This window comes from Rhinoraja longicauda, chromosome 7 (genome assembly GCF_053455715.1).
Source record: "Rhinoraja longicauda isolate Sanriku21f chromosome 7, sRhiLon1.1, whole genome shotgun sequence".
Lineage (NCBI taxonomy): Eukaryota > Metazoa > Chordata > Chondrichthyes > Rajiformes > Arhynchobatidae > Rhinoraja > Rhinoraja longicauda.
Window position 1 is genome coordinate 37,721,094 of NC_135959.1, and position 16,903 is coordinate 37,737,996.

At 41.2% G+C, this 16,903-nt stretch overlaps 1 non-coding gene across 1 annotated transcript; it reads left to right on the forward strand.

The window, feature by feature from the left end:
• Positions 1–3,234: 3,234 nt before the first annotated feature.
• Positions 3,235–3,346, forward strand: LOC144595655 (U6 spliceosomal RNA). The gene has a single exon (XR_013547518.1). It is a non-coding gene; the product is annotated as a U6 spliceosomal RNA (small nuclear RNA).
• Positions 3,347–16,903: the final 13,557 nt, after the last annotated feature.

The window sequence follows — 16,903 nt, forward strand, 5'->3', positions numbered from 1 at the left end:
GTATCTCTAAATTAAACTAAAGTAAAATGTAAAGTGTTTGCTTATCTGGGCAGTTTTCTTTCCCAGTAACCAAATATTAACAAATATATCAGTACAGAATCAAGAGTGCAAGTCCTATCCATGGAAAATTAGGACACAACCAAGCTATGGGTATATTAACATGTCTGTGAAAGGCGATTTGTACAGAAAGCAATAAAAAAACCTTGGAAAAGTCCATCTGTGCAACCTTCAAATTATCTTTTCGAATTCAAATGGAAAAACCAGTATGAGTCCATGGTTAAGGAACAACAATTTGTTTCTGGCTGAGCTCTGAGGTGAATGAATAGATGTGCCCACATACAGGCACTCACACATGCAGACAAGCACACACATAGACACATACACACAGAGACATACACATTGACACCTCTTGCTCACTAAACAAGTTATCCGTGCATAGCTCAATCAAGTCTAATAATATTTTGGGAGGGAGAAGAAACATTACAAAAATATCCTCAAAACACCTCTGAGAAAATGTGGGCTTGATATTGATAATTCAAAACCTGCAGCAAATATTATAATAAATATTTTATATATATATATATATATATAATGTATAATATTGTTGACCACAGACCACCCATTTTCACTAGTTCTATCTTATTCCACTTTCTTATCCACTCCTTGCACATGATGAGCAATTTACAGAGGCCAATCAACCTGCAAACCTGCATGTCCTTGGGATGCGGGAGGAAAACAGTTCACCTGAAGAAAATCCATACAGTTACAGGGAGAACATGCAAATTCTGCACAGTCAGTACCTAAGGTCAGGGTCAAAACCAGGTCTCTGGCAGTGTGAGACAGCAGCTCTACCAGCTACAGCACTGTGCCACAATCTATGAAGGACCCTTCTGCCTTGGAGAAATTTGACTCTCTTAGGCAACGACGAAAAAAAATGAGAAAGAAAAGTGAAAAGGAATGTTAGTATTTATGTCCAAGTCTTCCCTTGTCTAAGGAGTACAACATATTTTTATGAGTTTATGCCTCAAAGATTAGACTCTTAAACCACTATAGAGCATATAGACTACCATGACTCGTGATGAATACATGATAGAACAACATTTTCATTCCCTGAGGGTTGAAACAAAACCTATTCGGATCAGTGTGCAACTTGGAAGGTAACCTATGGATTCTACTGGCGCTCACCTTATCTTCTTGGCTGAGAATAAGAGGTAACAAGAGTATCCATTCTACCCTTTGGTAAGGAGACTATATGTGTGCATAATATTTTAGGAGCAGTATCAACAAAGCTCAATATAAGTAAAGTAAAATGTCGTTACATTTGTACTCAAATCCTTTTGCAAAAAGGCATATGTACTGTTTGCTTTCCTAGTTATTTGCTGTGTGTGCATTTTAACGTTTAGTGATTCATGAATTAGGGCACCCAGGTCTCTGAACACTAACATCGTTCAATAATGTTGGCTTTGTGCAATTAGACAAGAATCTCATGAAATCTAGTGTAGCCTTTACTTAAGTGCTGACAGGCAGTTTAGTTTTCAATCTTCCTCTTAACAATCCTCCAGGTAGCTATTCCTAGCACTGGCATCATTTAAAAAAAAAAAAAACCACCGGCAACTGTCATTGCAACTTGCAACAGTATTTTTTCCGTTGTAAGGCTTCAAACAAAAATAATCTAATTTGACTCTCTACCTTTCTATTTTGAGACACTTCTTAAATTTACCACATTTTTATCCATTTTAATATCCACCTGTCATGTTCAATGCTTGATGAAGATCTTGTGGAAACGTTTGGAATGCTTCACACTGATAAAGGGAACTACTATTTATGAAAATACCTTATTATTCTAGTAATACACGCACCAAAATTTGCAGTGAAATGGCAATGATGTACGAAAGTGAAACTGGTAGAAATTATCAACAGTAAAATAATTGACCTTCAGAGCCACAATTCAAAAATCCCTGCATAATAGTGAGTCTACGCAGCAAGTAAGCATCTCAGTTAGATTTATTATTGTGTTCAGTAGCTGCACGAATTAGATCATGTCCAATTAATTATTTACACAAAGCCATTTCTGTGGAAACAATTTCTAATATGAGTCCATGTTAAGATAAGGAAAATTGTCCTGTACCTGTAATTGTTCAAAATGTGTTTTTCCTAGAAGCTCAATGCCCAGTCACTTGGCTTTTGCAAGATCCAGACTAATGGGTTTTTAGGCAGGAAGGGTATTAAGGGAAATAGAGATTAGATGGGAAGGGTAATTTCTGGTGCAAGATCAGTCATAATTGAACCATGGAGCAGGCCTTAGGGGTGATGTGGCCTATTTGTTTCTTTCTCGTTTGTTCTTATGAAACCTATATATGTGCGCAAGAGAAGTAGTTCACAGGACAGCAAGGAAACAGACCGGTAAATGGTTAAAAAGAAAGTGCTGGAGTAAATCAACAGGTCAGGCATCACCTCTGGAGAAAAAGGATGGGTGACATTTAGGGTCAGGACCCTTCTTCAGACTGAAGAACGGTCTTTTGGCTCTTTTGGATATGAAGAAGGGTCTCGACCTGAAACATCACCCATCCTTTTTCTCTAGAGATACTTCCTGATCCGCTGAGTTACACTTTGTGCACTTTGTGTCTATCTTTGGTATAAACCAGCATCTGCTGTTTTTTGTTTCTAAATATTGTTTGTTGGGTGTTAACTTTTTAAAGAATTAAATAAAAGCATGACTACGTTATCAAAAACTATAGGTTTTACAACATAAGAAGGAACAGCTACAAATATTCATTCTCATAACTAATGTCCTGAAAATGAAATGCAGCACAAGGAATTCTTTCAATTAATTTACAGCCTGCATACAAATGGAATGTTCTATTATTTTTTATTGTGATTAGTTTATTTTGAATATGTTTATATTGTATGATGGGATCACATAACTTTGGGACATAAATCTATTGCTTGAATTGGTCCGTTAGTTTCATCTCACTGTTTCCGACCAGCGTTTGGCGTCTGTCTGATCTATAGAAGCTGTTCATTTTCATTTCATTCCTCTGGGGATGGTGGTTAACTTAACTTAAGGAAGGTCCCTACATTAGACAACTGAGAGTTTGCCGTGTGCTCTGTTTCACAGAGACATGGCTCACCCTTGCTTCACCTGGCTGTTCTGTACAACCTGAAGGCTTCTCACTTTACTGGATGGTCCACATGACATCCTGGGGCACAGTAAAGGGCAGAAGGGTCTAATTCTTATTCAACACCTTATGATGATACATATACTAAAATTGGAACGATACAGAGAAGATTAGCATGGCCCCTGCACAAGGATGACACGCAAATTCGTGAAGCGTTCCATATATATATTTTTTTAATTAAAAAAAAAGAACACCTTATGATGCTCGGACATGGCGGTCATGGCTATCTCCTGCTCCCTGGATGTCAAGAGCAAATTCTGGACCAAGGATAACTATTTGAAAATCCGTCGATTGTGTCAAAGTTTGCATACTATGATGGGCTCTAAAGTAAAGCCAGGCCGCATCGTTGGTAGCAACCCATGTCTCCATAATGATCTCATTAATTTGTTCATTTTGAACAAAAGGTCGATGGAATAATGTCGACAGACTCAGAAATTCTGCTGGTGTCCAACAACCCTTACCAAGTTCCACAGATGTACTGTAGAAAGCATCTTGTGGGAACGCATCATGACTTGGTCTACCAAAGACTGCAAAAAATGCAGAGTTGTGGATGTAGCCCAAGTCAAGTCAAGTCAAGTCAAATTTATTTGTCACATACACATACATGATGTGCAGTGAAATGAAAGTGCGGGTTGTGCACAAAAAAGAATTACAGTTACAGCATATAAATAAGGTTAATAAGTTACTATTAGTGTCGACAAAAATTTAGTCTCTGGGGTTATAAAAGTTGACAGTCCTGATGGCCTGTGGGAAGAAGCTCCATCTCATCCTCTCCATTTTCGCAGCGTGACAGCGGAGGTGTTTGCCTGATCGTAGCATCTGGAACAGTCCGTTACTGGGGTGGCAGGGGTCCCTCATGATCTTGCTTGCTCTGGATCTGCACCTCCTGATGTATAGGTCCTGCAGGGGGATGAGTGTAGTTCCCATGGTGCATTCTGCCGAACGCACTACTCTCTGCAGGGCCATCCTGTCCTGGGCAGAGCTGTTCCCAAACCAGACTGTAATGTTGCCGGACAAGATGCTCTCTACAGCCCCAGAGTAGAAGCAATGAAGGATCCTCAGAGACACTCTGAATTTCCTCAGTTGTCTAAGGTGGTAAAGGCGCTGCTTAGCCTTACCCACCAGTGCGGCAATGTGCGTTGCCCACGTCAGATCCTCTGTAATGCGGACTCCCAAGTATTTAAAACTGCTCACCCTATCCACAGTAGACCCATTTATCTCCAGTGGCGTGTACGTCCTTGGATGTTTAGCCCTTCTGAAGTCCACAATCAGCTCCTTTGTTTTAGTGACATTCAAGAGGAGGCTATTGTCCTGACACTAGAGTGCCAGATCAGCCACCTCCTCCCGGTAGGCCTTCTCGTCGTTGTTGGAGATCCGGCCCACCACCACAGTGTCATCAGCAAACTTGATGATGGAGTTTGAGCTGAACCTGGCCCCACAGTCATGTGTGTACAGGGAGTACAGTAGGGGCTAAGGACGCAGCCCTGGGGGGATCCTATGTTCAGGGTGAGGGAGCTAGATGTGTGTTCCCCCATCCTGACCACTTAGGGCCTGGCAGTGAGAAAGTCCAGGACCCAGGCACACAGAGGGGTGCTAAGCCCCAGTTCCAGCAGCTTCTCAACCAGTCTGCTGGGGACTATTGTGTTGAATGCTGAACTAAAGTCAATGAACAGCATTCTCACATAGCCCCCCTGGCTCTCCAGATGAGAGAGAGCGGTGTGTAGAACCTGGGAGACCGCATCATCCGTGGACCTGTTCGGACGGTATGCGAACTGTCCATCACACAAACAATACAATACAATACATCTTTATTGTCATTGTACAAGGGTACAACGAGATTGGGAATGCGCCTCCCATACGATGCAATAATTTAATTAGCTAGTCAGTATTAATTTAAACAACCCAATGAAACAAATTGTAACAGTTTTAAAACAGAATAAAGTGCAAGTAGATCTGTGCCGGATCACTGTGCGATGTGACCATCCGGCTCAGCAGGACTGGTTCATAGCAGCTATGGCCCTGGGGATGAAGCTGTTCCTCAGTCTGGAGGTGCGGGCGTAGAAGGCCTTGTATCGTCTGCCCGATCGTAGAAGTTCGAACAGACTGTTGCAGGAGTGTGAAGAGTCTTTATGGATGCTGGTGGCTTTTCTGAGGCATCGTGTGTTGTAGATGCCCTCCAAGGCTGGTAGCTGTGCTCCGATGGTCCTCTGAGCTCTATGGACTACCCTCTGAAGAGCTTTCCTCTCTACCTCCGTGCAGTTGAGATACCATACAGGGATGCCATGTGTTAGAATGCTCTCTATGGTGCAGCGGTAGAATGTCGTCAGCAACTGTTGGGGTAGACCAGACTTTTTCAGTGTTCTAAGGTAGAACAGTCGTTGCTGTGCCTTCTTGACCAGCGCAGCAGTGTTATTGGACCATGTTAGGTCCTCCAAAATGTGAGTGCCCAGAAACTTGAAGCTGGACACTCTCTCCACACTGTCCCCGTTGATAAAGATCGGGGCGTATTCCTCGTTGTGTGACCTAAGGAAGTTGATGATCAGCTCCTTGGTCTTGGTGGTATTTAGGGACAAGTGGTTATCAGAGCACCAGTCAACCAGATCCTGCAACCAGGTTTTCAAACCAACTTTATCCCCATTGACTCGATCTACATTTTATGGTGCACTGTAATAAGGTGCAAAATATGGATAAAGAACTGGTGTCTATTTATCTTCAGAAGGACTACTGATTAGGTCGCGTGAGCATAGCATGCATTCAACCATTAAGTTCTAAGTAAGCAAAATATCTATTGTTTCTAATAAACAGCATTTGACAATAGACAATAGACAATAGGTGCAGGAGTAGGCCATTCAGCCCTTCGAGCCAGCACCGCCATTCAATGCGATCATGGCTGATCACTCTCAATCAGTACCCCGTTCCTGCCTTCTCCCCATACCCCCTCACTCCGCCATCCTTAAGAGCTCTATCCAGCTCTCTCTTGAAAGCATCCAACGAACTGGCCTCCACTGCCTTCTGAGGCAGAGAATTCCACACCTTCACCACTCTCTGACTGAAAAAGTTCTTCCTCATCTCCGTTCTAAATGGCCTACCCCTTATTCTTAAACTGTGGCCCCTTGTTCTGGACTAATTTTGGTTAATTTTCAATGTGTGCATGGCTGGAGTCACATCCATAATGGCATTTCAATTGGAATTAATAGGAACACGCAGTAACTCCAGCCAATTCTCCGTTACTGCTGATAATAAAGACGAACGTTAGTTAGAAATCCTCTTATTATAATTTTTTTATCTTTTTAGTTTAGTTTAGTTTAGATTAGAGAAACAGTAGGGAAACAGGTCCTTCAGCCCAGAGTCTGCAATGACCAGCGATCCACACACATTAACACTATCCTACACACACTAGGGATATTTGTTACATTTACCAAGCCAATTTACCTACCTACCTGTATATGGAATGTGGGAGGAAACCAAAGATCTCGGAGAAAACCCATGCAATCACGGGGAGAATGTACAAACTCCGTACAGACAGCACCCATATTCTGGATCGAACCTGGGTCTCCAGTGCAGCAAGCGCTGCAAGGCAGCAACTCTAACGTCGCGCCACGGTGCTGCCCAAATTTTCATTGCAGTTTTGATGGAAACCAGGTGATTGATGTCCCCATTGGTATCGAAGCTAGACCTGCAGCAAGAACACGTTTAACTCAAAATAAACTAACAATAAAGAGGTCAGGCAGATAAACTCCCAAAGCTATTTGTGGCTCTCACACATAGAAATCTAGCAAGCTTCATAACCATGCATGTAATGAAGAATTAACAGGATTTTTAAGTAAACGTTTTAAACAAACAACAAGCTGAAAGGAATAGAGCAGGGGTTATCCATATGGAGACACAGGCACGAATGAAGGATCTAATCAATACACTAACCAAGGAACTGGTTAAATAAAATAATGGCCTGTGAAATTGTTACGGTCATGCTGTTAACAAGATTTGAATATCAACATTACAGACAACAAGCATGGTCCAACATTTGATTTTGACTCCAGAACATTGGGAAATGCTAACATAAGGATCATCACAACAGTAAAACACATGTACTGTCTTTTCAAAATCTCATAAGCTATATTTTAAAACACTTTTTTTTGCAATAATGAGTGAACATCAAGTAAAGTGGCATTGCCACGAGATGATAATGGACAATTTCACAAAATCAATCTCTGTGTGGGATTATAAATTCCAGAATTAAAAACACGGCATGGTGTTGTTAGCTTCAATCAATAGTTTTGGATACTATCGAAAATTATAAAAGGCTGTTTTTTTAACAATTATAAAAGGCTGTTTTTTCACCAATTTTCAATTGAAATGAGGATGGATTTGATCATGCATACTCATGAAGCAGACTTCCCTAAGTGATCATCAATGATTACGTGCTTTATGAGCAACCAAGAGATGATAATGCCAATGCTATTATTATTTTTGTTTGTTCGGGTCAGGTATTAAATAACCAGTGGGATACAGCATGTGTGGATCAATACACTTCACACATTTGAGTGTGTACTTCTCAAAAATGTTGATACCAGCCACTGTGTATCTACTACCAACATGTCTCAGATTAAACATTCATCTGAATTTTTCAAATGTCAAAAATTATACCCATTACGATATTTGAATATTGTGTTACTGTTTTTAAAACTTGACAGTAACCAGATGAATAGAACCAACCCCTCCAACGTTATTAGTCCTGAATTTGATCTGAACCTATGGGATAGAACTTGTCAAAACTGACAAACAGTACAACCTAACATTCTTTTGATGGTTCATTGCACTGCAAATATGATGTAAGCCTTATTAGTCAGCTTGGCTCTTTATCATATTGCTCCCCTTAACTTTAAATACAACTCCACCTTTTCAACCACATTCAAAAATGATTTATTACAACAACAAAAAAGCTCTTTGTCAAATTGTTCACACATACACTAGGTAAAAGTCAAGAAGTTTGAGACACTCATGGTATTTTTGAAGTTCTAGAAGTCTTGAACTTGTTGCCCAACTTCTGCCAGTGACTTCTCAGTCATACACTGATGACTTGGAATCCAGCAATGGAACATAAATTTGCTGAATGGCGAGGAATGGCTGCAATGCAGAATGGTGTATTAGTGCTAATATTTAGAAGTATTTTAAGTGATTGTTTAAAAAAAATAAAAATCAGTTGTTTACTTGAAATCTGATAGGTTTTGAATACCTGTATATCCAAATGTCAGGAACATTTAGACCATTCAATATAGCCAGCTGTGGTGCAGCAGGTAGCTCTACTGCCTCACTACTCTCATAATCCAGGTTTAATCTTACTCTTTGGTTCTGTCTGTGTGGAACTTATACTTTCCTCCTGTAACATCGAGGGCTTATCCTAGGTGTTCCCTTTTCTCCCACAGAGTTACAACGGGTCACATATTAATCGTCATCCATGAATTTTCCCACTGCATGTGGGTGATATGAGAATGGGGATGGAGCTGATGTGAATGTGAGAGAGAGAGAAGACTGCAGGAAAATAAAATGGGGATAATTATGAGAGGCAGTGAAGACTCTTTGCCAATGGCCTACTTCTATATAATAATAATAATATTCATTTATTGTCATTGCAACGAGTACAACGAAATTAAAAAATAGCCAATCCTGACGGTGCGTACAAACATATATGCAATAAATGCAAAAACAAATAAATACATAAATACAATTAAATACAATTATATTAAGTACAAGATTTTTTAACGGTGTTGCCTAGTGCAAAGGTAGTGTTCAGTTCTCGTATGGCCCTGGGGTAAAAACTGTTTTTAAGTCTGTTTGTTCGGGATTTGATCGACCTGTAACGTCGACCAGAGGGCAGATGAACAAACAGACGGTGGCCGGGGTGGGATGGATCTTTTATTATTTTGCCTGCTCTACTGAGGCAGCGTAGGCTGAACAGGTGCTCCAGGGAGGGCAGTGAGCAGCCGATGATCTTCTGGGCCGTCGTGATGACCCTCTGAAGGGCCTTCCTGTCCTTTTCTGAGCAGCTGGCATACCATGTGGTTATACAGTATGCCAGCACACTCTCGATGGAGCAGCGATAGAAGGACAACATGAGCTTCTCCTGCAGGTTGGTTTTCCTGAGGATCCTCAGGAAGTGGAGTCTCTGCTGTGCCTTCTTTACTGTGGTGATGGTGTTGGTAGACCAGGTAAGATCCTCTGCGATGTGCGTACCCAGGAACCTGAAAGCTGGTACCCTTTCCACACAGACCCCATTGATGTAGAGTGGGTCGTAATCTCCACTGGTTTTTCTAAAGTCAATTATAAGTTCCTTTGTTTTGGAGGAGTTCAGGACCAGATTGTTCACTGAACACCATGCTGCCAGCCTTTGGATTTCATCCCTATAGGCTGTCTCATCTCCTTCTGAGATGAGTCCAACCACAGTCGTGTCATCCGCGAACTTGATGATGGTGTTGGTGGGATGGGTGGGGGCGCAGTCGTGAGTGTAGAGGGAGTAAAGGATGGGGCTCAACACACAGCCGGTGCTCAGTGTAATGGTGGAGGAGAGGTGAGGGCCTATTTTGACGGTCTGGGGGCGGTTGGTCAGGAAGTCCTTGATCCATTGGCAGATGGTTTGGGAAAATCCAAGGTCTGAAAGTTTGGTGACCAGTCTGCTCGGGATGACCGTGTTAAAGGCAGAGCTGAAGTCGAGGAAGAGCATCCTCACATAGCTCCCCTGGTGTTCAAGGTGGGTCAGTGCAGTGTGAAGAGCAGTGTCGATGGCATCCCCTGTAGACCTATTTGCTCTGTAGGCAAACTGGTGTGGGTCGAAGGTGGGTGGGAGGCTGGCTTTGATGTGCTGCAGGACCAGTCTCTCGAAGCACTTTGTGATGACCGGTGTGAGTGCTACCGGACGGTAGTCGTTAAGACCGCTGATGACAGACTTTTTCGGCAGTGGGATGATTATGGCGGACTTCAGGCAGGGAGGGATGGTGGATTTTAAAAGGGACAGGTTGAAGATTTTTGTGAAGACCTCAGATAATTGGTCTGCACTTTCCCTCAGCACTCTGCCCGTCACACCATCGGGGCCTGCAGCTTTCCTGGGATTCACTGCTCTGAGCACGCGCTTAACATCATACTCCTGCACAGTGAAGGTGTTGCTGTCAGGTGCTGGAGAGGGTGTTATGTCTGCCACTGTAGCTTTCACCTCGAAACGAGCAAAGAAACAGTTAAGTTCCTCTGCCAGCGAGGCGTCGCCGTCGGCAGTCGTGCGGTTGCTGGTCTTGTAGTTGGTGATGTGCTGGATGCCTTGCCATACCCGCCGTGGGTCATTGTTGGAAAAGTGGTCCTCAATCTTCCTCTTGTAGGACGCTTTGGCATCCTTGATGCCTCTCTTCAGGTTGGTTCTAGCAGCACTGTATAGAGCTCTATCACTAGACCTGAAGGCGGTGTTACGGTCCTTGAGGAGAGACCTGACATCCTTTGTCATCCAGGGTTTTTGATTGGGATACAACCGGATGCGTTTGTCGACGGTGACATTGTCAACACAGTTTTTGATGTAGCAAAGTACAGTTGATGTGTACTCCTCCAAGTCCTGATCCTCAAAAATATCCCAGTTGGTCCTTTCGAAGCAATCCTGCAGCTGCGAGGAAGCTCCTTCAGGCCATGTCTTCACAGTCTTTATGGTGACTGGAGCTTTCCTCCTGAGTGGGGTGTATGCTGGAGTTAGGAATATGGACAGGTGATCTGACTGCCCCAGGTGTGGTAGTGGTGCTGACCTGAAACCCTTCTTAATATTTGAGTAAACCTTGTCTAGTGTGTTTTTCCCCCTGGTAGCACATCTTATGTGTTGTTCAAGTTTCGGGAGAACTGACTTTAGGTCTGCATGATTGAAGTCCCCGGCTATGATGTGGGCTGCTTCTGGATATGTGCTCTGTTGTGAGTTTATTGCACTGAGCAGGTAGCCTAAAGCTGTGCTAACGTTAGCATTCGGTGGGATGTAGACTGCTGTTACTATAACCCCTGTAAATTCGCGAGGGAGGTAAAAAGGCCTGCATTTAACTGTTAGGGACTCCAGGTCAGGAGAACAGTGGCTATCTATGATTTGGATGTTAGTGCACCAGCTGTTGTGCACGTAAATGCATAACCCCCCCCCCTTGCTCTTACCGGAGTCGATGTTTCTGTCCCAACGAAACGCTGTACGCCCGGCTAGCTCAATGGCTCCGTCTGGGATAAGTGGATGAAGCCATGTCTCTGTTACTAAGAGAATGCAACAGTCCTCCACGAGTTTGTTTGCTGATATCTGTAGTTTTAGTTCGTCCATTTTGTTGATGATGGATCTGGCGTTGGTGAGAAACATGCTGGGTAGCGGTGGTTTGTGTGGCTGTCTCTTTAGCTTGGCAAGTATACCGGACCGGCATCCTCGCTTTTGCTTCCTGTTTCTCCTCCGCCTGCGACGCCTGTTCGCGCCGACAACTATCCACGGAGCGCCCGGTGTCCTGGCTATCTCTTCCGGTATATTTCGCGGGTGTGGAAATTCGCGCATAAGGTCCCGATTGCACTGGAATCCTATGATCAGAAGATCCTTTCGGTTGTAGGTAGGATTTGCCTGATTTTCCTGATTTTCATGACTAAAATTGACTAACAGACATAACACAGATAACACACATAAAACGCACCGAAAGGGAGAGCTGTGAGCCGCTGCGTCCGTGCGCGCCGCCATCTTGGTCGCTAAAGAATAAGAGGAGAAGCATTCAGGAAAGATTTTGCACCGTTATTAAATTGCTTTGCTGTTTTATTAGCAAGGCTAGTTCTGCTCTACCTTAACCTTGCCCTTTTCAACTTTCCCCCCCTTCTCCACCATCATCTAAATCGGCACAACATCGTGCAAGCTGAAGCAATTTTTTTACCCAACCATTTTTAATATAAACCATTGGTACTGCAACTGAAGAGATTAATTCCTGACCTTCAATGTATAGTTTGGATTATCTTCAGAACAGATGAATGCGTAGCAAGTCACGAGGAAATAATAGAAGAACTATATTGTTATTATCAGTGAATTATCAGCTAACTAACCCTGTCTATTTCATCTGGGTGCTTTCTCCCTATGCAGGCAGCGGAAGTCGGAAATGTATACCAAGTACAACAAAGTTTGGATCGCGGATTATATGTAGTTTCTTCTTCCTCATCTCTCTTCATAAACAATATAGCTTGGCACTGCACATTAAAAAAATGGCTTTGCTCCATTAATAAGAGAAAAAGTGTAAAAGGAAATATTAAGCACCGTTTCTCATCTCGCACTGCAAAAATCAGAATAAAAACCAAATAGAAACCATAATAAGAGTCAGCACAGTAGCACTGTACACAAGGCTTGAGTCTGAACCTGGTGCAATCCATGTAGAATTTGCGCAACGTCTCTGATATCAGTTTCCTCCTATTTCTCAAAGAGATGCTGGCAGGTTAATTGAGTGCTGTACATAACTCGTAGCGGAGATGGGTGCTGGCCAATTGGGGTGATGTAATGGATCCAGGAGAGAGAATTGATTGCAGAGAAATAAGTGAAAGCTAGCATGAACTTGATGCGTTTAAAAGCCTTTTCCATATTATTAAAATATGAGACCTAATTAATATTTGTGTAGTACAAATACCTTACCTACAAAGCTGCTGCAGCTAAGGGAAATGGGTGATTGTCCATTCATCATAAGTCAAGCCTCACTGGATTGTCATTGAGTTCTCCTGGAATGTTTAATAGTATAGATATGGTTCATCTATCACAGAGTGATGGAGAGAAGGGGATGGTTCCCAATTGTTAGATATTATATTAAGTTAGCTGTAATCCCTCAAGATAACTAAAAATGTATTTCACTACAGAGTAATAAATTCTGTAAATAGTGGCTAGAGAAGAAAGAAATATCCTTGTCAGGGCCCCCACAATCTCTTCTCTTGTCTCCCTCAATAATGTGGGATAGCTCCCTTCTGGCACCGGGGCCCTATCTACTTTAATGTTCTTCAAGAGCCTCAGCACCACCTCCTTCTCAATCTCATCTGGTTAGCATATTTGTATTCTCCACACTGACCTCGTTATCCACCCTTCTTCTTGGTGAATACAGATGCAAATTATTCATTTACTACCTCACCTACATCCTCCAACTCCAAGCATAAATTCCCTCTTTTACCTTTGACCTAACTTCTCCCTGGTTAACCTCTTATTTTTAATGTATGTATAAATAGCCTTGGGATTTCCCTTAACCCAACTTGTCAATAACATTTTGTAACCACTTCTGACCCTTCTAATTGCCTACTTGAATTCTTTCCTGCTCACTTTATATTCCTCATAAACCCCCTCCAAAGCCACCTGCTTAAACATGACATATGCTTCCTTTTTCTTCCTGACCAAGTTTATAAACTCCTTGGTCATCCACTGTTCCCTTACCTTGCCCTCCTTATCCTTCCTCCTTACTGGTACATACCAATCCTGCACTTTGATCAGCTGGCCTTTAATTGACTCTCACATATCTTCTGTGGATTTATCTAGTAACAACTAATCCTAATCTATTCTATTTAACTCCTGCCTAAAGCTATTGCAAACTGACTTGCCCCAATTAAGTACCTTCCCCCAACATCCAGACCTTCCTATTCAAAACAATCTTAAAACTTGTGGATAGACACAAAAAGCTGGAGTAACACAGCAGGACTGGCAGCAACTCTGGAGAGAAGAAAACTTATGTTGTGATCATGATCCCAAAATTCTTCTTCTACCCCAACTTCAGTCACCTGGCCAGGCTTGTTTCCCAATACAAGGTCCAGTAGGGGTCCTCCTGCTATCCACAAACTGTTTAAGAAAACCTTCTTGGATATATCTAACATACTCTATCCCGACTAAACTTCTTGCCCTGAATAAGTCCCAGTCTATATTGAGGTTAGTCACCCACAACAACAATTGTGTGGCTCTTGCATCCTTCTGTCTACATATCTGATCCTCTATCACTCGCTGGTTATTGGATGGCTTATAATATAATTCCATTAGAGTAAAGTACTCCTTTCTTATTTTTTAGCTCAACCCATAATGCATCAGTAGACGTGTCCTCTCTGAGTGACATTCTCCCTGATTAATAAAGCATCTCCTCCACCTCTTTTACCCCTCTCTCTATCTCATCTGAAACATCGAAACCCAAGCACGTTGAGCTGCCAATCATGTCCCACTCACAACCAAGTTTCTGTAATGGCCACAACATCATAATTCTAAGCACTGATCTAGGCTCTAAGTTTAGACAAGAATACATTTATCTTGTTGGAGATTCCTAGCCAATTACCATTTGCAAAGAAATGCATACATAGTCAATTGTGTTGTTTCATTGAAGTCAAAGAAATAGATTTTGGAGGCAGAGTTCAACCTGCTTCGTGACTAAATAGTACATTTAGTCACTATTGATTGGGGATGAATGACTAGAAATTATATTCGAAACAAAACATAAAGTATAGCAGCATACCAAGAATGGGTCATTCAATTAGCACTCTGCATTTCTGTACTTCAAGCCTATTCACCAATATCTCATGATACTTTTGCACAATAAAAATCTATCAATGTCAGTCTGAAAATGTTCAACCAGCATCCACATTGGGGATTGATTTCCAGATTTCTGCAGATTTAGGTGCAAAAGTATTTTCTGATATCCTTCTTTGTTTGCCAAGTTATAATTTTCAAAATATACCCTCGCATTCTGTTTTTCGGCAATAAATGTAATTGCTTTTCTTCACAATCCATCTGAATCCCTTTTCTATTATTATATCACTTCTTTTATATCAAACCTCTCAACTTTTTTTACAGACAGGGTTGAAGCAATCAATTTTCATTATTTCAATTTCTGATGCCATTCTGATTTATCTGTATTGCATTTACATCAAATCAATATATACTTCCTCGCATTTGATTTTAAAATTGAATTAAGTACTCCAAACACAACTGAAGCATAATTTCCACTCTTGGAACTCCATTTATATTTAGGCAAAAGCCAACAAGCCAATTTGATTGCTATTCATTAAGGAGGTGCATTTCCTTTCAGCAGATCAAACTTAAACAATTTGCACCATTACTATTCCCATTCTCCCAGATGTGGTTGAAATGCACCTGAAGATTATCTTTGTCATTGCAAATTTGATTATTTGGATTTGTTCAAAAAAATGAAGCAAGGGCAAATTCCATAAGGTGGATTTGGATTTGAATTCCATTCACTGGTTAAAAACTAGGAAGTGATAATTGGCTGTCAGCTTATTACTAAAACTTGATTAACAATTCCACTAAAATGTCTAAAGCAGTAACACCAAACAAATCCATTAACTACTCATTTGTTAATTCAACAAGTAAATTCTGGGTAATTTAATTATTGAAATAACTTATTTTACATTTTCAATGTTAAATTCTGACAAGAAGCAGAGAATATGTGATGATTCAAAATAAAATATAAATGAAATGATAGAGTAGAACATTCAACCTAAAGGGAACATGTTGGTTCCTGTTGGCAGAACAATCCTGTCAATCCCATTCTCCCTCTCCTTACGTCCCAGTAGGCTTATAATCTATTCTCTCTCATATTACATCTGCCTGAACTAAAGGATAATTTATCTGTCACTTGATCCACCAGCATATCTTTAGGATTTTGGCAACAGGGACTAAAGTTAAATTTCTTTCCTATTTTCTTAGCTGTCTACATTAACTTCTGTAGGTGGTGAAAGTGCATGTTTTAATATAATGCTGCAAGCGACTTCGCTGAACCAAGGTGTACAAATAGACATGGCCAACATTTGATGTATCAATATGCAGGAAGGAACTGCAGATGCTGCTTTAAACCGAAGATAAACACAAAATGCTGGAGTAACTCAGCGGGACAGGCAGCATCACTGGAGAGAAGGAATGGGCGATGTGAAGAAGGATCTCAACCCGAAAAGTCACCCATTCCTTCTCTCCAGAGATGCTGCCTGTCCCGCTGAGTTACTCCAGCATTTTGTGTCTATCTTTGATGTATCAACATGCTTTGGAAGTATAGAATGTGAAAAGATGCATTGCAAATGCCTCCAATTGGTCCCAACATTGTTCACATGAATTTGGGGTACAAATCTAAAAATATGGTATTTCAAAATGAAATTACGCTATATTATTGAAGACTATTGAAGCCAAGATGATGAAAGTGAATTTTATCACAGTTAGTCTTGATGTCATTAAACCAAGGTAAAGAATTCTTTGATGGAGACAAACTGACTACTCACACTGGATTTGTGGAGCATTGGAGATCAGATGAACTGGGATGGGTTTGTCATAAACTGCTTGCATGTAAGATACTTTTTGTCTGTTCAAGTATAGAAAGGATATCACTGAGACCAAGGAAAAACAAAATTACAGTAAACCTTTGCTCCAAATTGTTTATTTCAGTCAGGTAGTAGGAAGTTACTACTGTAGCAATATTCTAAATCATATCTGTTTATATTTGACAAGAAATAAGATAAATTAATAAAGCAATATCATTTCAAATTTCATTTACCATAAGGAGGGTAGAGATTTATATTTGGGATTCTTTTTTTCCTCAGAGAAAATAGGAAAACACTCAAACAACCTGTTTAACTGGGCCATTTGATTTCCAGGAAAGAGGAACTGAAGTCATCCTGTCTTGCTTGGTCACATCGTTCTTTTTAAACTATCTATATTCCAAAATATTGAAACTATTCTGCTT